Below are 24,481 nucleotides of genomic sequence, written 5' to 3'. Positions count from 1 at the left end.
TTATCACAATAAATTTTGGCATGTACGACAACCATTTAATTGTCTCGAGTGCACCATCATCATTAGAAATACTCTTATTAGACCAATTTATGAATTCCTTGTTATGTCGTGTCAACAACCACTTGTCATTCATTCGGGGATATTTTTTCTTTATAATTGTTTTGTGAGTAGCTATGTAAGGTTCAACTACACTAAGATTATTCAATATATAGAAATGTGATTCAAGTACTACATCTCGATCTGTTGACTTAACATTTAATCCTTGAGTACCTCTACCTTCAAATCCATCAGCGTGATAAGACTTTTGAATTCCAATAGACTCTTTTTCTGACAAATAGTTTGAACAAAACTCAAGAGCTTCTTCTGTGATGTACCTTTCAACAATCAAAGCTTCCGGTACGTGATGATTCTTTGTATATCCTTTAAATATATTCATGTATCTCTTTATAGGATACATCCAACTTAAATAAACTAGAGCCCAAAATCTAATTTCTATGACTAGATGAACAAGTAAGTGAACCATAATGTCAAAAAATGATGGAGGAAAATACATCTCCAATTGACACAATATTATTGCAGCCTCGTCTTCTAATTCATCTTTTTGAAATCAAGAACTTTATTACATATATAAGTGAAGAATAAGCACAACCTGGTTATAGTTACTCTTACATTTTTTGGAAGGATGCCATTGATAGCCACAGGTAGAAGTTGTTGTATCAAGACATGACAATCATGAGATTAAGCAAATTAACTTGAGATCTTTCATTTATACAAGTTTCTTGATGTTTGAAGAGTAACCTTGGGGAACTTTGATACCATGCAAACACTCGTAAAAACTTTTCTTTTCCTTTTTAGATAGAGTGTACATGCCATATGAAAATAAGATCTTTTTCCTCTATCTTCTGGAGTCAACTGTTGCCGTATAACCATCTCCACCATATCTAAATGGGAATTCTTATTATCTTTAGTCTTGCCTGGAATGTTTAGAAGTGTTCCTATCAAACTATCAAAAACATTTTTCTCCATATGCATCGAATCAAGACAATGTCTTACATCGAGGCTAGACCAATATGGAAGATCAAAGAACACCTATCTCTTTTTCCAAATATTTTTCCTAATGGAATTGTCTTTATTCTTTCCAAATACAACAATAAGGTGTTCTTCTCATTGATATAAATCTTTACCAATTAAAGGTTTAGTAGCGATTTCAAACTTCTACTCTCTGTTAAAAGCCTTCTACAATCTACGATAAGGATGATTGGGTAGTAAAATTTTCTGATGCCCAAGGTAAACAGTCTTTTTTACAAACTCTAGCTGGTGAAAACAAGTATCAGATTCACACATATGACACACTTTATGTCCTTTGACACTATATCCAGCCAAATTACCATATGCAGGAAAGTCGTTGATTGTGCAAAATAACATTGCATGCATCTTAAACTTTTCACCAGAATATGCATCATCAACGTCAATACCTTTATCCCACAAAAGTTTTAAATACTCAATCAGTGGACTTAGATAAACATCTATGTCGTTTCCAGGTTGTCTTGGTCTAGAAATCATCGTACTTAACATCATATATTTGCGCTTCATGCATAACCATGGAAATAAGTTATAAATCGTGAGAATAACTAGCCACAAAGAATGGTTAGTACTCAAATTACCAAAGGGGTCCATTCCATCTTTGGGAAGCCCGAGCCTAAGGTTTCTTGGTTCAAGGCCAAAATCCGGAAATAGTTAGTCAATTTTCTTCCATTGCAAAGAATCAATTGCACGACAAATGTTTCCATCACATTTTCTTTCATCTGCATGCCATCAAATATTTTTTGCGTCATTCGCATTAGAAAAAAGTATCTTTAACCTTTAAATTATTTTCAAGCACCATAACACTTTAGCGGGAGGATGCTTCTTACTAACACTATCATTGTCATCACCATTGTTGTTCTTCAACATGTAGTGCGACTCACCACATTCTGGACATTGATCCAAATTTTCATACTTTTTCCTATATAATATGAAATACTTAGGGCATGCATGTTGTAAGACCCCAATTTTGACCCTAAGATCCTTATGCTATTCTCATCATATGCATTAGCATTGGGATCACACCTTGGCATCCTCCTTACCCCTCATTCATTGGGTTTGCATTGGGAGAGATCACAAAGCATATTTGATTGTATCATACTTCATTTTTCTTTATTTACTAACCAAAATACCAAAAATATGTCATTGTATAGTTTAACTCTTTTGTAGGTAGTGCACATGCTCACCTATGACTTTATCAAACTCATATTTAGGGTTTTAGACCCTCAATGCAAGGAGCTCAATCAAGAATTGGTTTAATATGGCTCTAATTATCATATATGGATCCCCATGATCTTCACATATCATTTTTATCAAGAAATCATCAAGAATTTGGAGTTGGTTGCCTTGGAAACCCTAATTCATCTGGGTATCTTATGTGACTTCTTCAACAAGTTTCTTCACCAATTGATCAAATATTTCAAGGTATACTTCACATTTCATCATCTTATGCATATATGATCCCCCATGGTTCCCAAAAGTCAAGAGAATATCAAGCTAGCAAGTTGGTTCATGGTGGTTAACCAGAGAAATTCAACTGGTCAAAACTGGGGTTCCCTAGACCCTATCTCTACATTTTTTGTCATATGAAAATGATTCCAAGATCAAAGTTACTCTAAATGACATTATAAACAACTTTCATGTTGAGGTCAAGAGCTAGTTTTTCTTGGAAAGTCATTTTTTATGGTGAAAGATTATAGGTCATTTTGTCTAAACCCTAATTTGGAGACCAACTTCTCAAGACCATAACTTGCTCAATATTTATGATATGAAATCCATTCAAGTTTCATGATCAACTTCAAGATGTCTACTTAAACTTTGACGTTTTGAGGAAGTGAAAATTCAACTTTTAAAAGCATGTGATATAAGGAAACATTATAGGTCATTTTGGGCCAATACCGTTGAACAAGTGATTTCCCTCAACTTCTAAAATGAATAACTCCTTCATTTTAAATCAGGTCAACTATGTGACCCATTTGAAGGAATTTGAGAGAGATATAACTTTTATGAATGAAATTTTCTCATTTGAATCCCATAGAAAAAGTTATACAAGGTGGAAGAAGTGAACATATGGCTTGATACTTAGAATTTTTTTTGACATGTTTGATTTTCCAAACTTCCATCTCAAAATTCATCATGATCCATGCTTCAAATGAAAACATGTTCAACGTGAAAGTTGTTCCTCTTGACCTAACCTTTCCAAAAAGTCCAAATTCATCCCATTTGGACAAAGAATGAATGACTTACGCATGGCTTAAAGTTCAAGAACCATTTGGAAGATTTGAAGTTCCATTTCTCATACACAAATGCATGGCCTTTCCATATGACTTCAGCATTGCTTACACTCAATTTTGGACCTAAATGCATCATTACATGGGCCTATCACACGCCCATGCATCCATAAAAAGGATATTTCTATTTTTGGAATTTTGAAAGAAGTGTGCAATTATCAATCACTTGGCCTATAAATAGAGCCCCTCTTGATCAGAATTAAGGACCCTGGTGCGCAAGCTTTGAATCAGTAACCCTAAACCCTCACATCCAAAGGATAAGCTTGGTGATTTTCATTGAAAATTGAGTTTGAATCTCTCAACTTTTTTGAGATTGAAACTCCAAGATTCCTCCTTCTTCCTTGATTCATTTCCACTCCATTAAGCATCTGAAGCAAGGCCAAGCACAATTGAGAGCAAGATCGTGTCCATCTGAACCTGCAATGAAGGTGAATTTCTGAATTTTTCATCTCTTCGATTCTCACTCAATTCTCCATTATTCTTTTTGATTTTTGGTTGTCTGAAGTCCTACCAATGTAGGCAACAAGATTGAGTTGCTTAGAGGTCAAATCGAAGCAACTCAGAGCATGTTCCTCAAAATTTAACTCCCTGTATCTTTCTATATACTTGGAGTTAGGTGAAATTGAGGCCAAATTCGAGCTCCTAAGCATTTTTACTTTAAATTCATGTCCTCTTTTTTAATTTTGGTGATGGTTGAAGGTGGACCAGTCCGATGAGGTCCACCGGAGAAGAAGACCGGAGCTCTGGCTCCGGTGGTGCGTTGGTGTTGAAATGTATATTTCGTGTCGGGTTTTTGTTATCGTATCCACAGGGATTATAAGATATCACCGCCGTTCGATGGTTGTATTAATCTTAGCTCAATGTAACAAGAGGGTTTTGGTTTTAATCAAGTTATCTTGCATAAAAAGTAATAAATTGCGGTAAAAGTTATGGTTTGATTAAATGAGAAATATTGTCAAAGTTAGGTTTCAATGATCACTTTGAATGTATTTGCTCGGTCAACAATCTTATAAACTCCTTTAGATGATAAATCATTTCACAAAGTCCTCTCAATATGTTTCTCTCGAACACATATTGTGAGTTTTGCCATTTTGATCCATTGTTTCTCTCGAACACAATCTATCAAAATGACAACTTTTTGGTTCAACCTTATGGTGAACAAAATCATTCGTTACTATCTCTAGCTAACAAACAAGTTTGGATGAAAACCTAGGTCAAGAGTCGGTAAACATCTCTCGATCATAAACCAACACAAAGAGTTTTAAATAGAAACAAAGTTTTCATCATATATTTACCGTTAAAGAGTTTACATATGAGGATCCTTACATTTACACACAAAGCTAGTAATCACCTACATCTAACCTTGACAAATGGATGACTTAGCTACTCATTTTCATGGTTTCTTGGTCGGCAAGTAATGAAAGAAGGTTGATCAACATCCAAGTCGGATAATCGAAGTTGGATGGGAATCCACCTTCTTTTTGTAGAAGATGGTTCTAAGATGAAGAGAAAATGAAAACTAGGGCATAAAGATCCCAAGAACAATGCTGCAAAAATATCTAGAAGAAAGTACAAAAGTGGAAAAAGTTGGTAAAAATGAGGTATGGTGCTCAAAAGTGGCACCTGCTACTTATAGACCACTGCTGGGCTGTCATGTTTGCTAGGCGAGCAGAATGGCTCGCCTAGCGAGGGGCTAAAATGGGCACAAAAGTCCCCTGCGCCCAGAGAAAACAGGGCCTGCTGAACTGTCATGTTCGCCTAGCGAACATACCTTCGCCTAGCGAAGGACACGCTTCAACCTTCGCCCCAGCGAGGTTGAGAGGTTTTGCTACTGGAATGCTCGCTGGGGACTCGCTAGAGCTTCGCCTAGCGAGTGAGTGCTGGCTGCGTTTTTCACCAAAACAGAATGAACTCGCTACCACCTTCGCCTTCAGCTCGCCTAGCGAATTAATTTGACAATTTACTGGAGCTGTTCGCCTGGAACTCGCCTAGCGAACCAATGCTTCGCCACAGCCTCGCCTAGCGAGCAGGCTGATGAAATGCTTGTATTCTTTGGTTCCTTTGCCAATTTTCTTGTGTCTTTATTTTCAATTAGTTCATGTCTTTCCTGCACAATAACACACAAATCAAAGGCACCAAGCATGTTTATCAATGTAATGCATTCCATGTAAAACAAATGTGGTTTTGACAGTTTTAGCAAGGAAAAAGAGTGAAAGATGCCCACATACGATAGCTCAAATAAGCACTTTTGGGCATCTAACAACTCTCCCCAACTAGATTCTTGCTTGTCCTCAAGCAAAGTATGCCTCTTGAAGGACAAGAGGATTTGCTTAAGAAACTGGTTTCTCCGAAGTTGGATAAACGGCTCAAACACAAGCGAAATCAGCAAATACAAGTTCCCAACGGTTCGAATAAAATAATACATAAGAACTAAAACTTAAATAGTAATGCAAAATATTTATCTATCTACAACAATACTATTCTGAATGAATCATCCTATCTCTCCTCTTCGAATAAGGAATGAAGATTTTGCGCGTTTGCAACCGCGGGACTAATCTCACTCTCTAACAAATAATGAAGAAATCAAATAGATTCATACAATGTCTAACAATTAAAAATGGTACTGTGGAAGCATAAAGATCACTAAGGGCTTTTCGGTTGAAGCTTGGTTAGGTTAACAAACAAGGGTCATTTCTAAGGCCATTGAAACGAAAGTGCCGATGCAAAAGAGACATTCACAGTATTATTCACACTACTCGACTTTGTTTCATTTGTTTCTTATTTGAAACCTTCACAACACAAATTCCACAACTCAATTTTTATTTTTCACTATTTTTCTTCCAAGCAAGCACTCATTTTCATTTTTTTCTATTTTTTGTTCTTTTCTTTCACATCAAATATACAAAACAGATGTTTCTTTTCTATATTTTCTATACATATATTTTTCTATGCTTGCTCGGTTTTTCTTTTCTTTTTCAAGAGTTGTGATACTTACCAATTCTTTTTCGTTCTCCCCAACTTATTTCTTCCACACCCTAAGTGAATGCTCTTAACTTTTTACGGCAAAAGAACAATAATCAAGATTTTCCGGGTTGTAAAAAAAAGATTTTTGAGATCTCGCTTTATTTCAAGCCGAGATTCAACTGTTTAGGCTCAAAGGGGTTAACAAATACTCTCTCTGCTCACAGGTAAGTTGTTTTTGGATGTAGTTGTGCTCGAAAGAAAACAAGTGCCTTGATCATTTCTAATTGCTTCCACAATTTCACAATAATAAAAGACAAATAATGAATCACATGAATCAACAAAACTTATTAGAATCCAGCATTTAAGTGAACAATGGAGGTTTCCTCACAATTTGTGGTTTTAAGTTCTAGATGAAGCATTCATTCAATTATGTTGCAAAAAGACAATATTCAATTTACCAAAAAGAGTAAAGTTCCTAATGCATTCTAAAATTCTAGCCGACGGTAACCATGTACCTTAGCTTCATTCACTTGTTTATTCTTATCATTGCCATCCAAGCTCGGATGCACCTTCATTGGGTACTTCTTGAGGAGCAACCAATCTAGAAGGGTTTGCCACTCAATCAACCAAAAATTTATTAAACACACAACATTAAAACATAACTAAATGACATTAACTGAAAATATAAATTTGTTCATGGGGGACAAAACACCCCAATAGTACAACACCATGGTCAAAATACAAAATCCGAAGATACAAATAGAATTAACATAAAAACTGAAAAAAGTACAAAAAACTTAACCCACTAAGGGCTCAGGACTCCTCCTCGCTACCGGCCTCAGAACCGGTAGCCTCATCATCATCATCAGCATCATCAGCTTCATCGCCCACCCCCTCACCATAGACTGGCCTGTCCACAGGCCAATTAGCGTTAAGCATAAACTGCTCACGCGCCAACAATGCTCGAGCACCGGAGGGGTCATTACCTTGCAGTTCCAACCTCTGCATACTGTTGTGCATATCAATCATAGCTCTCTGGGATGCCGCCATCCACTCAAAACTGTAGTCACACACCGCTCGTAGGTAGGGATCAAGCCCGGGAGTAGAAGCACTAGGACCATCAGCAGCCCGAGTACTTCCTGAGGCTGCACTGCCACCGGTAGTCTTTGGTCTACAATATTTAGCCACATACCGATCATCGATAGGTGCCGGGATCCTAACCTGCCCACGAGACGGAAGTCTCACCCTTGCCTGAATGCATAAGCTCATGATCAGACACGGGAAAGCCAGGGGACAATTAACACGAGCCCCCGACTTAAGCCCGCTCTCGACCACCGTCTTCAGCTCATTGGCGATTATCCTCGCCACATCTATCTCAACATTTGTGAGGATGGAATGGACCAAATGTGCCACTGGGATCGGCACAGTAGAGGTGTGTGATTTAGGCTGGATGTTGGTCAAAACCAAGAGCAGTATCAGCTGAGCCATGGGAGTCATGTCCTCCCGGTGATACCTCACTGGAACCCCAGATGGGTTCGGCTCAACCGATTTCCCAGGTAAAAGCAGGTCGGCGGTAATGGCAGGGACATCTCGGTGAAGCCTTAGGTCGGTGTGGTATTGGTCTCTCTGGTCAGCTCCCAGCTGGAGCGGTTCCCCAAGGATTCGGTTGATAGCATCCCGGTCAAATTGAATTGCACGCCCGGCAACTCTAGAAACCCAAGTAAAGGGCTCGTCGTCGTCGGGCAGTGCGTTAGCATAAAACTCCCGCACTGTCGCAATGTCGTAATGCTCTATGGGACTTATCAACCTATCCCACTTCTTTGCGTCTATCAACCCGGCGAAAGTTCTGTAAGTGCCCTGTGGGTTGATCAGAAATCGCTTCTCTGGAAGTATCTTTCGCTTCTCCAGAGCGATGTACCGTGCAGCCTGTTTTGGACCGACAAACTTGTCGGTATCGAATTGAATAGGCACGGTCCGGGAAGTAGTTGCTCCCTTTCTTTTCTTACCAGCTCCAGACCTTGACTCCATCTGCAAATTATACAAAGAAACAACACACACCAAACAACAGATTAGCCAACAAAGCATAATTTAAAATACTGCCTTGCTCGCTGCTGCTTCGCCTAGCGAAGTGGCAGCGAACGCTCGCCCCAGGTTCGCCTAGCGAGTGCTAGCGAACCTTACGGGTTTTGGGGTTTTCTGCATTTTCAAAGTTTTTTCCCCCAATACCCATACTCTAATGGTTCCCACATCAGAACCTAATGATTTCTCATGAAAATTAATCGTTCTATGCTATTGGGGATTGCCTAATTGCATGCAAAACCTAAAGTAACACTAAATCCCCAATTTGAAAACCTAAATCTTCAAGACTTGCAAACTCCAAAATACCACATGCAACCTCAATGTTCCCATACCACACTCATCCTATTTGCCATTCACATTTGGAAATTAAGAGTTAAAACAAAAAGACAAATGTAGTAGGGCAAACCTTAGTTACACGGATTCGGAAATGTGAAGTGAGAAGAGTTTGCAATCGACCGAAACGAACAAGCGTTGGTGATAAAGATGCAAATGAAAGAGTTTGAGAAGCCTAGCACAAATTCCTCAGCAGAGCCGTTCAGAAAAATTGTTGAAGGTTTGGGGCAAAATGGCCCTGCTAAGATTTAAATAGTAAACAGTACTGCAGCGCTCGCTGCTGCCTCGCCTAGCGAGCTGCTAGCGAGCATGCTCGCTACTGTCTCGCCTAGCGAGCTGCAAGCGAGCATGACAGCAAGTGCATTGGAAAATGCAGCACTTGCAAGTCATCCAGCATGGGTTTAGCACAGTGTACTCAATGCAACATAAAACATAAAGCAGTAAATACTTACAATGTTGGGGTGCCTCCCAACTAGCGCTTGTTTAACGTCGGCTAAGCTCGACGGTGCGATGCTCACAGAGGAGCATCGAGCGGCTGAGCACAACTCTCGCGATCCACATGACCGCCGAGATACACTTTCAATCGTTGGCCATTCACGGTCCAACTATCTTTCTTGTCCATGTCTTCAATGACAATGGCCCCGTACTCTTTTACTTCTTTCACCCGAAATGGCCCGGACCATTTTGATTTCAACTTCCCGGGAAACAACTTCAACCGGGAGTTGAACAATAGGACCAATTGTCCGGGCACAAATTCTTTGTTACGGATCTTCTTGTCGTGATACTTATTTGCTTTTTCCTTGTACAACCAACTTGAGTGGTATGCAGCATTGCGCATCTCCTCCAACTCAAGTAGTTGTACTTTCCTTTTGTTACCGGCCAACTCATGTTCAAAATTTAAAAACTTTAGGGCCCACAAGGCCTTGTGTTCCAATTCAACCGGCAAATGGCAAGTTTTACCAAATACCAATTGAAAGGGAGTTAGGCCAATTGGAGCTTTAAAGGCCGTACGGTAGGCCCATAATGCTTCGTTCAATTTTTGGGACCACTCTTTTTTAGAATTAGACACGGTTTTTTCTAGGATTCTCTTAATCTCTCGATTAGAGACCTCCGCTTGCCCGTTAGCCTGAGGGTGGTACGGAGTTGTCACCCTATGCGATACACCATAATGTTTTAGAATTGTTTCCAAAGGTGCATTGCAAAAGTGTGACCCTCCGTCACTTATCAACACTCGGGGGTTCCAAAACGGGAAAATATGTTTTTCTTTAAAAAATTTATCACCGTTTTGGCATCCGCCCGAGGTGAGGCAATCGCCTCAACCCACTTAGAGACATAATCAACAGCAACAAGCATGTACTCATTCCCATAAGAGGGTGGGAAAGGTCCTACAAAATCTATGCCCCAACAATCAAACACTTCCACTTCTTGGATATTTTGGAGAGGCATCTCATCTCTCTTACCTATCCCACCGCTTCTTTGGCAGCTGTCACAACTTTGCGCATGGATATGTGCGTCTTTGAAAATAGTTGGCCAATAAAATCCCGATTGAAGAATTTTAGTGGCCGTTCTAACCCCATTATAATGTCCGCCATAAGGCGAGTTGTGACAATGCCAAAGGATGCTCTGGGCTTCATCACCAGTTACGCATCTCCTTAACAGGTTATCGCTACCCAACTTAAACAAGTATGGGTCATCCCAAACATAATACTTCGCATCCGAAAGGAACTTCCTCTTTTGGTTCGAAGTTAGGTCGGCAGGCACAAAACCACTAGCCTTGTGGTTTGCAAAGTCTGCAAACCACGGCCTAACTTGAACCTTAAACAGTTTTTCATCAGGAAATTCTTCCCGGATTTCCTTTTCAGATGCGGTAACCTCGACATTCACTAAGCGGGATAAATGATCCGCTACCAAGTTTTCCGACCCCTTCTTGTCTTTGATTTCGACATCGAATTCTTGTAACAAGAGGATCCAACGGATGAGCCTTTGCTTCGAATCCGGCTTGGTTAGCAGATACTTAATCGCCGCGTGGTCGGTATACACAACGACTTTAGACCCTATAAGATAAGACCTAAACTTTTCTAGCGCATACACTATTGCGAGTAGTTCTTTTTCCGTTGTGGCATAATTTATTTGAGCCTCGTTAAGAACCTTACTCGCATAATGTATCGCATGAAAAGTTTTGTCTTTTCTTTGGCCAAGTACCGCTCCAACAGCATAGTCACTCGCGTCACACATTAGTTCAAAATTTTCATTCCAATCGGGAGCGACTATTATTGGAGCGGTAACCAATTTTTCTTTTAAAACCTCAAAAGCTTGCAAACAATCTTCGGTGAAGAGAAATACCTGGTCTTTGGCGAGCAAATTGCTCAAAGGTTTAGCCACCTTTGAGAAGTCCTTGATGAAGCGCCGGTAGAACCCCGCGTGCCCCAAAAAGCTACGGATGCCCTTCACATTCACCGGAGGGGGTAATTTTTCAATTACTTCAACCTTAGCTCTATCCACTTCAAGCCCCCTTTTAGAGACTTTGTGGCCTAGCACGATCCCCTCGGTCACCATGAAGTGACACTTTTCCCAATTTAGCACCAAATTGGTCTTCACACACCTTTCCAACACCGTCTTCAAATTTGCAAAGCATAGACTAAACGTCCCACCAAATACCGAGAAGTCATCCATGAAGACTTCCATTGTTTTCTCTATCAGATCGGCAAAAATGGCTTGGACACATCGTTGGAAGGTCGCCGGTGCATTGCACAGCCCAAAGGGCATTTTTCTGTATGCGAACACTCCAAACGGACACGTGAAAGCCGTCTTCTCATGATCAACCGGGTCAACCGCAATTTGGTTGTACCCGGAGTAGCCGTCCAAAAAACAATAGTATTGTTGGCCCGATAGTCTTTCAAGCATTTGATCCATAAATGGGAGTGGGAAATGGTCCTTACGAGTCGCGGTATTCAACCGTCTATAATCTATACACATTCTCCACCCCGTGGCAACTTTAGTCGGGATCAATTCGTCTTTGTCATTTCGGATTACGGTCATTCCACCCTTCTTCGGAACCACGTGCACAGGACTAACCCACGGACTATCCGAGATCGGGTAAATCATTCCCGCATCCAATAGCTTCACCACTTCCTTTCTTACAACCTCCTTCATCGTAGGATTTAAGCGGCGTTGTGGTTGAGCCACCGGCTTAAAATCTTCCTCCATCAAAATCTTGTGCATACAATAGGATGGACTAATTCCTTTTAGATCGGAAAGAGTCCAACCCATAGCTTCTTGATTGGTTTTTAGCACAATGATTAGACGGGCTTCTTCTTCTTTTGTCAAGAGGTTGCTTATGATGACCGACTTTGCCTCGGTCTCATCTAGAAACACATATTTTAAAGTCGAAGGTAACTCTTTTAATTCAATTGGCGCTTTCTCATCAATGACCTCCTTCTTCAAGTTTTCTTCCTCTACTTCCCACGGTTGTAGGTCTTCCAAACTATCAAGTTCCTTTAAGCATTCCTCAAGAGCTAGCTCCTCTTCAACAGTGAAAACCTCCAATGAGTCGTCAAGAGCTAACTCCATAGGAGATATCTCATGAATATGCTTTGAAACCTCTATAATAGCGTCTTCGATCACATCGATGCGAAAGCTATCATTTCTATCCTTGGAATGCTTCATCGCCTCGAATAGATCAAATGTGACTTCCTCATTTTGAACACGCACCTTCATTAAACCGTCATCAACATCTATCATCATTCTTGCGGTCTTCATGAATGGTCGGCCCAATATGAGCGGAGCATCATCATCTTCCTCCATATCAATTACAATAAAATCCACCGGGAAAAAGAATTTGTCGACCTTCACCAACACATCTTGGGCTACGCCATGAGGATGGGTCGTCGACTTATCCGCCAATTGCAACGTCATTCGGATGGACTTAATCTCGATGTTGCCAAGCCTCTTGATAATTGACAAAGGTATAAGATTAATGCTCGACCCCAAGTCAATAAGTCCCTTCCCGACATAAACGTCACCAATTTTAACCGGCAATGTAACTCTTCCCGGATCAACCTCTTTCTTAGGAAGCGTCCTTTGAATAATGGCACTACAGCTCGCATCAAGGACGATGGTCTCCGGTTCCGTATACCTCCGCTTTTTGGTTAGTATGTCCTTCATGAATTTGGCATACTTTGGCATTTGTTCCAAGGCTTCAGCAAACGGGATGTTGATTTGCAACTGTTTAAAAATATCCATGAACCGGGCGTAATGCCGTTCATTCTCCCTTTTGGAAGGAGCATGAGGATAAGGAAGATTTTGGACCGGAGTAGCGCTCACTACCTCCTTTCCCTTTGCAATTCTAGCACTTTTCCATCTAGGCTTCTTCACTACCTCCCTTATTACCTCATCACTTTTATTTTCCTCAATCTCCACACCTTTTTCTTTTTCAACTTCACCATTATTTTTATTCTTTTCAACTACTTCCTCATCACTCCACACTCCTATTTCACCATCAACATTTTCCTCCACTATTTCCTCCTCAATTTCTTTCTCTTTCTCTCTTTGTTCACTCTCAACTCTTTTTTCATTCTCACTACCCAACTCCCTCCCACTTCTCGTCATAATCGCCTTACAATGCTCCTTAGGATTTGTTTGCGTATTAGCCGAAAAAGAAGGACCGGTTTGTTGTTCAGCGAGTTGCTTGGCAAGTTGCCCAACTTGAGTTTCAAGATTTTTTATGGCCGCGTCATTACTCTTTTGATTGGCCATTGACATTTGCATGAATTGCGTCAATGTCTCTTCCAATTTAGAATTGACGACCGGCGGTTGTTGAGATTGATACGGATTTTGGGGAGGGTTTTGACGGCTAGAAGAACCACCTCCATAACCTTGGTTATGATAATAGTTGCTTCTAGGTTGGAACCCTTGGTTCCCTTGGAATTGTTGTTGTTGTTGTTGTTGAGGGTGCGGTTGATAAGGTTGTTGTTGTCTCGGTTGATAGTCCCGTTGATTGGCCATGTAGTTTACTTCGTCAAAACCGGGAGGTGGACAAAATCCAGTGTCATGTTCACCTTTACAAAGTTCACAACAAGCTATTTGTTTAGCTTTTGACGGTTCTCTTAACTCTTTGATTTGTTGCGTTAAGAGTTCCACTTGTTGTGAGATGAGCTTGTTTTGGGCAAGGATGGCATCATTCGTCCCTAACTCAAGCACTCCCGCCTTCTTCAAAGAATTTCCACGACTTTGACTCTGAAGATCATTCAAAGCCATTCGATTGATAATGTTGGTGGCTTCTTCGGCACTTTTTGACATCAACGAGCCACCCGAGGTGGCATCCAACAACGTTTTGCAGTTTGGTTGAAGTCCATTTCTGAAGATATGGATTTGAGTTAATTCATCAAATCCATGCCCTTTACATTTCCTAAGCATGGACTTGAATCTCTCCCACGCTTCATTCAAAGATTCACTGGTTCCTTGAGAAAACACCGAGATGGCCGTCTTTGATTCCATGAATCGGTTATGGGAGAAAAATCTTTCAATGAATTTCTCTTCTAACACGTTCCAGTCTGTCATTACGGCTGGTGTTTGATCGAGATACCAATCCTTTGCTTTACCGAGCAAAGCGTGGGGAAATAATCGTCTGAACAACGGAAGCTCCTGAGCCTGATCCACTCCGGCAGCCAATGCTATCTCATAAAATTTTGTGAGAAAAGCAAATGGGTCTTCATGGTCCATTCCGGTGAATGGACTCCCATATAATAAATTCAGAGTTCCCGTCTTCATCTCAGCTTGCCTTCATGTGTGGTTGGCAAACTGAGCGGTGTTCCTTGGACTATTGATACATGGAGTAGAAATAGGTGGTGGTGGTTGTGGCTCCATGTTTGGTGTGAATGGGTGTGGATTTGTGGTTGAAGAACTTTCTCCTTGCTCTTGGCGTTGTCTAGCCTGTTGCCTCCTACGTCTCGTTTTGCTATTGAGCCTCCTTGCGGTTCTCTCGATCTCAGGATCAAAAAGAAGTTCGTCCACAGGGATTTGCCCTCGCATAAAACGTAAGCTGCACACTAAACCGAACAAATTACAAGCACAAGTCAAAAATTCACAAGCTAAAACTTAAACAACCATTGCGATGCTCGCAATATCAATTTACAATCCCCGGCAACGGCGCCATTTTGTTGAAATGTATATTTCGTGTCGGGTTTTTGTTATCGTATCCACAGGGATTGTAAGATATCACCGCCGTTCGATGGTTGTATTAATCTTAGCTCAATGTAACAAGAGGGTTTTGGTTTTAATCAAGTTATCTTGCATAAAAAGTAATAAATTGCGGTAAAAGTTATGGTTTGATTAAATGAGAAATATTGTCAAAGTTAGGTTTCAATGATCACTTTGCATGTATTTGCTCGGTCAACAATCTTATAAACTCCTTTAGATGATAAATCATTTCACAAAGTCCTCTCAATATGTTTCTCTCGAACACATATTGTGAGTTTTGCCATTTTGATCCATTGTTTCTCTCGAACATAATCTATCTAAATGACAACTTTTTGGTTCAACCTTATGGTGAACAAAATCATTCGTTACTATCTCTAGCTAACAAACAAGTTTGGATGAAAACCTAGGTCAAGAGTCGGTAAACATCTCTCGATCATAAACCAACACAAAGAGTTTTAAATAGAAACAAAGTTTTCATCATATATTTACCGTTAAAGAGTTTACATATGAGGATCCTTACATTTACACACAAAGCTAGTAATCACCTACATCTAACCTTGACAAATGGATGACTTAGCTACTCATTTTCATGGTAGCTTGGTCGGCAAGTAAGGAAAGAAGGTTGATCAACATCCAAGTCGGATAATCGAAGTTGGATGGGAATCCACCTTCTTTTTGTAGAAGATGGTTCTAAGATGAAGAGAAAATGAAAACTAGGGCATAAAGATCCCAAGAACAATGCTGCAAAAATATCTAGAAGAAAGTACAAAAGTGGAAAAAGTTGGTAAAAATGAGGTATGGTGCTCAAAAGTGGCACCTGCTACTTATAGACCACTGCTGGGCTGTCATGTTCGCTAGGCGAGCAGAATGGCTCGCCTAGCGAGGGTCTAAAATGGGCACAAAAGTCCCCTGCGCCCAGAGAAAACAGGGCCTGCTGAACTGTCATGTTCGCCTAGCGAACATACCTTCGCCTAGCGAAGGACACGCTTCAACCTTCGCCCCAGCGAGGTTGAGAGGTTTTGCTACTGGAATGCTCGCTGGGGACTCGCTAGAGCTTCGCCTAGCGAGTGAGTGCTGGCTGCGTTTTTCACCAAAACAGAATGAACTCGCTACCACCTTCGCCTTCAGCTCGCCTAGCGAATTAATTTGACAATTTACTGGAGCTGTTCGCCTGGAACTCGCCTAGCGAACCAATGCTTCGCCACAGCCTCGCCTAGCGAGCAGGCTGATGAAATGCTTGTATTCTTTGGTTCCTTTGCCAATTTTCTTGTGTCTTTATTTTCAATTAGTTCATGTCTTTCCTGCACAATAACACACAAATCAAAGGCACCAAGCATGTTTATCAATGTAATGCATTCCATGTAAAACAAATGTGGTTTTGACAGTTTTAGCAAGGAAAAAGAGTGAAAGATGCCCACATACGATAGCTCAAATAAGCACTTTTGGGCATCTAACAGTTGGCATGCTTCTAACCACATGATCTGTTTAAATTATTTTAATCTCACGTGTTGGTTTTGATTACCATCCGTATAGCACTGTTGACTAATGATCATGTGGAACGCGCACTTGGATCCACTTGATCTTCCACCTCAATTAATGAGGGAGATCAAGTGGTCCACGTTTTTTTGTATTTTTTTATTTTCATTTTAATTGACTTATTTTCATTAATTCATATTAATTTTAATATTGATCCAAAAAATATGGGACTTTCACAAAAAATTCTCAAATATTTTTCTCTTTCATTTTCTGAATTAAAATTATATTTTGGATCAATATTAATATTCTCCATGATTTGATTGTTTTTGTGCATATTTTTAATTGTTTAAAAATACTTTTGAGTTTCCAAAAATTATGAAAAAATTTCTCCAATGTCCTTTGACCTTGTTTGACCTATGATAAATCTCTTGGCCATTTATTTGGTGTTTTGAAGAGGTTTTAGGATTTTGATCAACCATAATTTAATTTAATGCATTTTAAATTGATTTTTAATTGATTTATTGTAAATAAATTGTGTTGAGTTATTTTTGTTGACTTGTTGAGTTTGACTTTTGTTGTTGGGCCTTAGTCAAGGTTGATTTGACTTTGTTGTATTAAAATCATTGAATTTAGGGGATTGATGAAATGTATATTTCATCTCCCAAAATGAATGAATGATTTTAATTTGATAAAAGTTCTCCCATGACCAATTTGTGTTTGTCTCATTTCCCCTCCCTCTTCATCTTCAATCCCTTTCTATCCCATCCATTTCATTGACCTATGATATCTCAACATCCTAAGGCTAATTGGTTCATAAACCAATATAAGTATGGATGAGATTAGGTCCACCCTTTTTTGCCATTTTCTTTTAAGTGTGGTATTTTTTAGGAGTATGGTTCATAATATCATATCTCTAACATGCATTAACACAAAAATTTCTATTGCCCATGCTTGTGAATAGTGGGTTGAGTGTTCTCCAAAGAATGACTTAAACAAAACAAAAGCAAAAGCAATACTAACTTCTAATCAACTAACAACTAACATTTAATTTCAAGCCATTTACTTTTATGCACTTTAATTTTTAAGTCTTTATCATTTGCCATTATTCATACCATTTAACTTGTTTATTTAATTCCATTTTCATTTTTCTCACATGAGCCATATCTTATGATTATACTTGTTTGTGTATTTTGTTAGTGTTTGTGGTCTTTTGACCTTAATGTACATAATAACAACAAAAACCCTAAAAAAGATTTGTGAGGACTGTTGGATTTGATCTGAGACATTGGACTTAGAATTAGGCAACATTCCCTATGCAAAAAGGACTTGACCAATGCCAACTTTTCTGAAGCCAGTCATGATGAATTGAACTTTCATCAAAAGGAAGTATTAAGATCCCTTTTGAGTTCATCTACAACATGGTCCTGATGCAATTGTTATTTTGAACCTATGACTAATGCCTTATTCTGAGCCATTCAAAGGACTATTTCACCTGATACATGGGGAAGATTATGAAGAAGATCATGAAGTTGCTAATCTTGGATGTGGCTATCTTTATTTGATGCCTTTATCTTCTTGTTATTTGTGCATTGATATTGCTTGATTCTAAAGTCCAAGGGAAAATTGGGTTTCTATATGACATTCCTGTCTATTGGATTGCTCAGATCTTTTCAACTCTTAACTTTTAAATTTTTGCTTAGGATTAGTCTCTTCATCGCCTCCCACTTCTTTAATTTCAAATCTCTCCCCCCTTTTAAAATCTTCTTTGCTTGTGATTTCTAAACTTATACTATTTATTGAAAAATTAGAAACTTTGGCCTTATGCCATTGCATTTTCAAACTTCTTTTTCTTAATCAAACCTGTAAGTGAACTTAATCATATTGACTTAAAATTTCAAAAGACAAAAAGAACTAACACTCATTCAAACTCTTTTAGGCCTTTTGTGCCTTTGTTAAACTTAAAATTTTGTTAAAAACAATTCATTCACTTTGAAATTGTTACCACAAACTACGAGGTTTTGATCCCTCATTTTATGTTGGTACGTAGGCACAAGTCCGAAGGTCTTGTCAAACATAAAAATATAATTAATGAATTATTTTCTCATCCCCCCACTCTATTTATTGCAAACATCTTTTATACCAAAAACACATGTACACATAAAAAAATGGCTCCCTAGGAGTACCTAGGACACTTTGGGTGCTAACACCTTCCCTCTGTTTAACCAACCCCCTTACCTATAATCTCTGGTATTTTATTAGTTTTGATTTGAAAACTTCTTATCTTTGGGTTTTGTTCATACTTTTCTCTTTTCCCTTGGGAACAATAAAAGCGCGGTGGCGACTCTGATTTTATTGACGTTAAGTTTATCCATGGCTTAATGGTCATGAATTTACTGCTACACATGTATTTTGGCATAGTCCAAACCCATTGGATACAATATCTTCTTGGACTCATAACAATGATCCGACAAATTGTTATCTTCTTGTAGCATTTGTTTCAACAAATCAAACAATTATGTGAAACTTTTATCCGACCACCCACCTTTTGCCTTCAAATTAAACAATTTTAACACCATAGACAATCGTGTAAACTATTGCACCCCTTATATAAACGCACATCTTTGTCGCTACATAATGTATCATAAATATGGGCTTTCATATAAGACGATTCTCTAGTATCACGAATTGTATCTTCTAGTCGATCATCCATATCTTCATCATCTTCATCCATTTGTGATGTCGCATTTCAATTATTATCCATTTCTCCATGCCACGTCCATGTTATATAATTTTAAATATTTCATCACAACATAGGTGATGTAATATTTTTTTCTTTGGCTGTTTTTTGATATTCCTGCAAATAACACAAGGATAATAAAAGATACCATTATTTTCGGGAACATTTTTAGGTGAATTCAACGAATTCAAGAACTCAATTCTCATACACCAGATCTAATATATCAGCTTTCTTCCAACTATAATCCATAACAAATTTATTTCAAAAGACTAATGTGAATGGCACATTAATCCTGCATACACAACATCCTAATATGATCATATCCACATGATCTGAATAAAACATGAACAAAATGGCAACACGTAAAGCATATTGACAAAATAGCAACATGAACATGGTAACATGGCAACATGGAAACACCTAAAACATATTTAAAAAATATGAATAAAACATGAACATGGCATCATGAACAATACACATGACAATGTTAATGCCAAAAGCGTTTATTCATGAAATGCAACCAAAATCAACATCATTTATATGGTAAAAAAGAAGCGAGTAACCCTAGCGAAGAACATAAACATTTAGAAGCGTTAGAGAGAGAATGGTAAATAACCTTAGTGAAGAACATAAAAATTCAGAAGCATCAGAGACAGAGAATGGCAACATACCATAATTCAAAGAGGATGACGATTTCATTTCTAGAAATGATAATTGTTTCCAAAAATGAATGAAGATGGTGAAGATTTCGCTGTCGCCTCGTTCGCTAGGGAACCCTTGTGTGTTATGAACGAAATGAAGTACCTATTATGTTTAAATTTTGTGGGAAATAACATCACAATGGTTACAAGCTTCAACCTTAGTGAAATATGGAATATATATAATCATTGTTGAATTAAACAATTATAGTTGTTATACTTTCAATTTTTAAATAATAATAAATATGAAGGGACACACACTTATTTTTATTGAATAAATGGAAAAATGTTCATGTTGGGATTCGAAGTTTGTACTCCAAATTCTATGACCACGGTTATTTTTAGGAACCGTGATGAAAGGTTTCTTAATAAAATAAAATAAAACATGCGCGTAAAAAATATGATATGACTACGGTGGAAAAATGGTTGTTGTAATATTGTGTCACCGAAGGTATATTTTCTAGTAGTTTTGATTGTGTTGTGAGATATTTGAATATATTAATGTAACTTCAAATCAATAAGAATAATCTCTTTTACGTAAAATCGTTTCCGCTATGCAAAATAAACTTTGTTTTTGAAAATCTGATAAAACAATTTCAACCTTCTTTTCAAAGGAATTTTTTAACTTGGGATGTCTATTCTCCCACCCCCTCTAGACCGTTTATCATCCATATTCTCACCAACAACAGGAATAGTTGAATAAGGCTCAATTATTCATCAAGCTTGAGGAAAATTTGAACACCCCGTTCGACAACCTAGTTACTGCTGACACCAAAATTCTTGCTGCTCGACAGAGAATGAGTTTCACCGATGAAAATATGAATATGACTGGGGGATGCATGGTCGGTACGATAAGTACATGTCGTTGAATGTATCATGGGGAAATATTTATCAAGAGTGTGCTAACACATAGTTTCAAAAGGTAGGAATTAGAGCCCTCATTCCCATTAGTGAATCATCCTGGACGGATAAGAAAAAGTATTATAACTTCCACAAAGGTCACGACCACAATACTAATGATTGCATTCAGTTGAAGGATGCTATTGAGGGGTTGATAAAATGAGGCAGATTATATGAGTACGTGAAGGGAGGAAAACAAGAATGATAATAGTCTACTAAGAGTAAATCTCCTTTAAAAGTTGCAGATGTTGGGACCAGTGGCGAAGATAAGGAGGCTAGTAGGGGTAAACGCCAATATATCCCCACTATCACTGGAGGGGAACCCCGAGCAAACATCTTGTCCAAGGGAACAATGAAGAGAAATATCATCAAGATGATGGTCGTTCACAAGAAAGATGGAGGTACATCGACAAAAACTCTTGACCGACCAATGTTAGGGTTTCAAAACTGTGAGAAATTCAGGGGAACCCCAAATGAAATCTCTCCCTTAGTGATAACAGTTATGATCAAACATTTTGATGTCTCCTAAGTTCTGATCAACGTTGGTATCACGTGAGATATCATGTACTCTGAGTTTTTTGACAAGATGGGCCTCAAGAGAGCAAGCTTATGGTCGTATGAGGTCTCATATTTGCATGTGCTCAAAAGAATTACGACCCTTCCATTGGGACCAGTCGAGTTAATGATATATGTAGGATAAGGAAAGACATTTGGTTTGTCAACTCGAAGCTCCTCACGGTCCCTTGTAAAAGTGTTTACAATTATATTCTTGAGAGTCCCTTCACAACCACTTTAGACATTGTAGCTTCAATGGTCTATTTCAAGCTCAAATACCATAATCTTTAGGGAGATCCAGGCACGATCAATGCTGATCTCGAAGGGGAGAACAAGATATATCAAGCACTCTAGAGAGATTAATGAGAAGGCAATGCAATAGAAATAAATATGGAATTCCTTACCTGTTATCTTAGAAGCATGAACGTACAGTCTCCACAAAATGGCTGATCTAACAAGAAACAAAATGGGAAGCATAAGTGTTGGCCAGTCCATCTGTTTATGCTTTTTAAATTTGCATTTGACGTTTTGTTTGTATAATCGGCTTTCTCGGATGTATGATTAATTCCCAATTATTAATGAAATAGTTCAAGTTTTTAAATATTTATTTCTTTATGATTGTAACTGCAAGTTTGGGTTACGACTAAAGGGATTGAGGCCCCAACACAAAGACTCAGGGGTGTTGTCGCAAACGTCACGCACTGCGACCACAAAAACTGAATCCCCACAACATAAAGCACATACACACAAATAAAGTATAAAAACAACTAAAACATCAATAATAGTCCACCCCCTCTAGAAGTTAGCCACTCTAAAGGCCGCGGTGGATTGGCCACACGTCAACCTTGGAGCAAGTTTTCAGTTGGGCAGAGGAATGGGAAACGACCTTTGGCTGAGAACGTCCCTATATACATCCAATAAATTTCATGGGAAGACGTCATAAGTTCACATGGAATCCAGAACTCCACATTCGAGATCAAACACACATACCTCAAACTGGTACAAACAAAAACACACCTACTTCTTCATTACAAATATACTTTACACATATGATGTGACAAAAAATGAGTGGAAGTCTAGCCCATCAGGGAAATGACCTTCCCATATTTGAGCATATGATATGACCAAACCTGCTCTTTTAGAGTACACAAAGGACAATGAAAAGGATCCACCCATTGCAAGGCATTCTCATGAGAACTTGAAACTGCCGCAAGGCTAGTAGTAGAACAATAAGTTAAATACTAAGCTAAAGAGGCGTTTTCAAGATGCAAAGCCACCGGATCTCTTCGGATAACCGAAAGACATGACTTGATAGATGTCAAATTAGCCCGAATATAAGCCAAATATTTGTAATTCTTTGTTGTACCCTTCACTAAATATGTTTCTTGGCCGGTAAGAGAGCCATGAAGATTGAGGGGGCAAAGGGCATTATCTACCCTGGTAAGAGAAGGTGAAATTTTATGTATTTCTTACAGGCATGTATCTCGTTGAAGAGTCATGCTACAAAAAATTTCATCCATCCATTGTTTCTCTTCATGTTATTGGTAAGACCAGAAAGCATCACAACGCATAGCACCACCAACGGCCAAAGCCACAGACGTGCGCGAGTGTAACACACCAGAGTCGATAGTTCATCCTCTAGGACACTCCTAGACAAGTTGGCTAATTATGAGTTGTTATCCTCTAAATAAGGAACCTAACATTATTTATAAAGGTGTCGGTTATAACCAGTCAGCTGCATAAGGGTCGGAGGATCTGATGCACTCAGTAGTCACTAAGGAGCATTTGAAGTAGCAACATCCCTGGAGGGCTCTGAAGTAGTGGAAGGGCCCGCTACAGTTCACCCTGGCCATATTCTCACTGTAAAATAAGGAGATCTTCCTAATCCTTCATTACATCTGCATGCAATCATCACCAAAATAAACACATCATAAGTAAGAAAGTTGAAGGAAATAAAGTCAAGGGCCTTCGAAACCCCCTAGTACGGGAATCCATCAATATGTGGGTGTCAATCATTTTGAACGTTTCCGAGAAGCTTCATCATGAAGAACGACGCCCATGGGATAACCTAGATCTTTGACGAAGTTTGTCAGTCGTTTATTCAAATACAAATCTTCTTGAGAAAGGTCTTCCCTTTTATAGATATATAACTCATTTCCCTTCAGGAAATGACCCTTGTGCTAGTACTTGGAGAACAGTTTAGTACATTTACCCCCCTCCCCCGCTTCATCTCCGAGAACACATACTATTTAATGAGCCTATGGGAGAATAGGGATATCCAGGAAGAAGCGGTCTTCAAAAATCTTCAAGTTCTCTAAAAAAGCCATGAAGCCACGAATGGTCGGAACTAGGGAAACTAAACCACGGCCTCATGCTTGAGTCACAGTGCCACGTTGGACTTTGAAGAGATGGAAGAAAAGGGTAATAAAAGGTCTCCCATTTAAGTATTGACACCAATATTGGTATAATTTTCCATAAACCTAATTCGTAGGATGAAGATACGATGGAGCAAATATTAAATGTTTAAAAAAATTCATTTTGAAGTCATTAGAGGGAAGTTGAAAACCCAGAATCGAGAAAACACATTTTATTAAGGGGGTGGAGGAATCACCATACTCGCGGCAGATTCTTTCATTTTCACAATGGGTCAAAACACCCGAATTTGAAGATGGGTCAACATCCAAAAAGGCCCCCATCAAGACTATCTACTTGGGAAAATATAGAAATAGTTGAAGACTAAACATAATCTTTCCACGAAGCACAAACATCTTCTTTCAACTTTTGACTCATGATGGATATTATTTTCTCCAAACACGAGAAATGGAAATATCGAAGGAAACAAAATAAAAAACAAAACGGGAAAGACACCCTAAAGGAATGAGAATATGACTCTTTAAAATCATGTGATAGCATAATAGGCCTCATCAATGCTTTAATTCACTCACGCACAACACTCAAGTGCTCTAGTTCCCAAGGGTTATTATGAGGGTACCTCCCAAAATACATTTGAAACATGGGGAATTAAAGGCATGAATTCCTAAGAAACGGTAACGTCTTCTCTCAACCTTCTAGAGAAGCTAAAAAGAATGGTCATCAAACGAGGCAGATACGACAAACACTTGCATCGTCAGACAAAAACAAGGGCTTAGGGGGTCAACTGCTATGGA

This window comes from Lathyrus oleraceus, chromosome 6 (assembly GCF_024323335.1).
Source record: "Lathyrus oleraceus cultivar Zhongwan6 chromosome 6, CAAS_Psat_ZW6_1.0, whole genome shotgun sequence".
In the NCBI taxonomy this organism is placed as follows: Eukaryota; Viridiplantae; Streptophyta; class Magnoliopsida; order Fabales; family Fabaceae; genus Lathyrus; species Lathyrus oleraceus.
The sequence above is the reverse complement of the archived record's forward strand: the minus strand, read 5'-3'. Positions refer to the sequence as shown.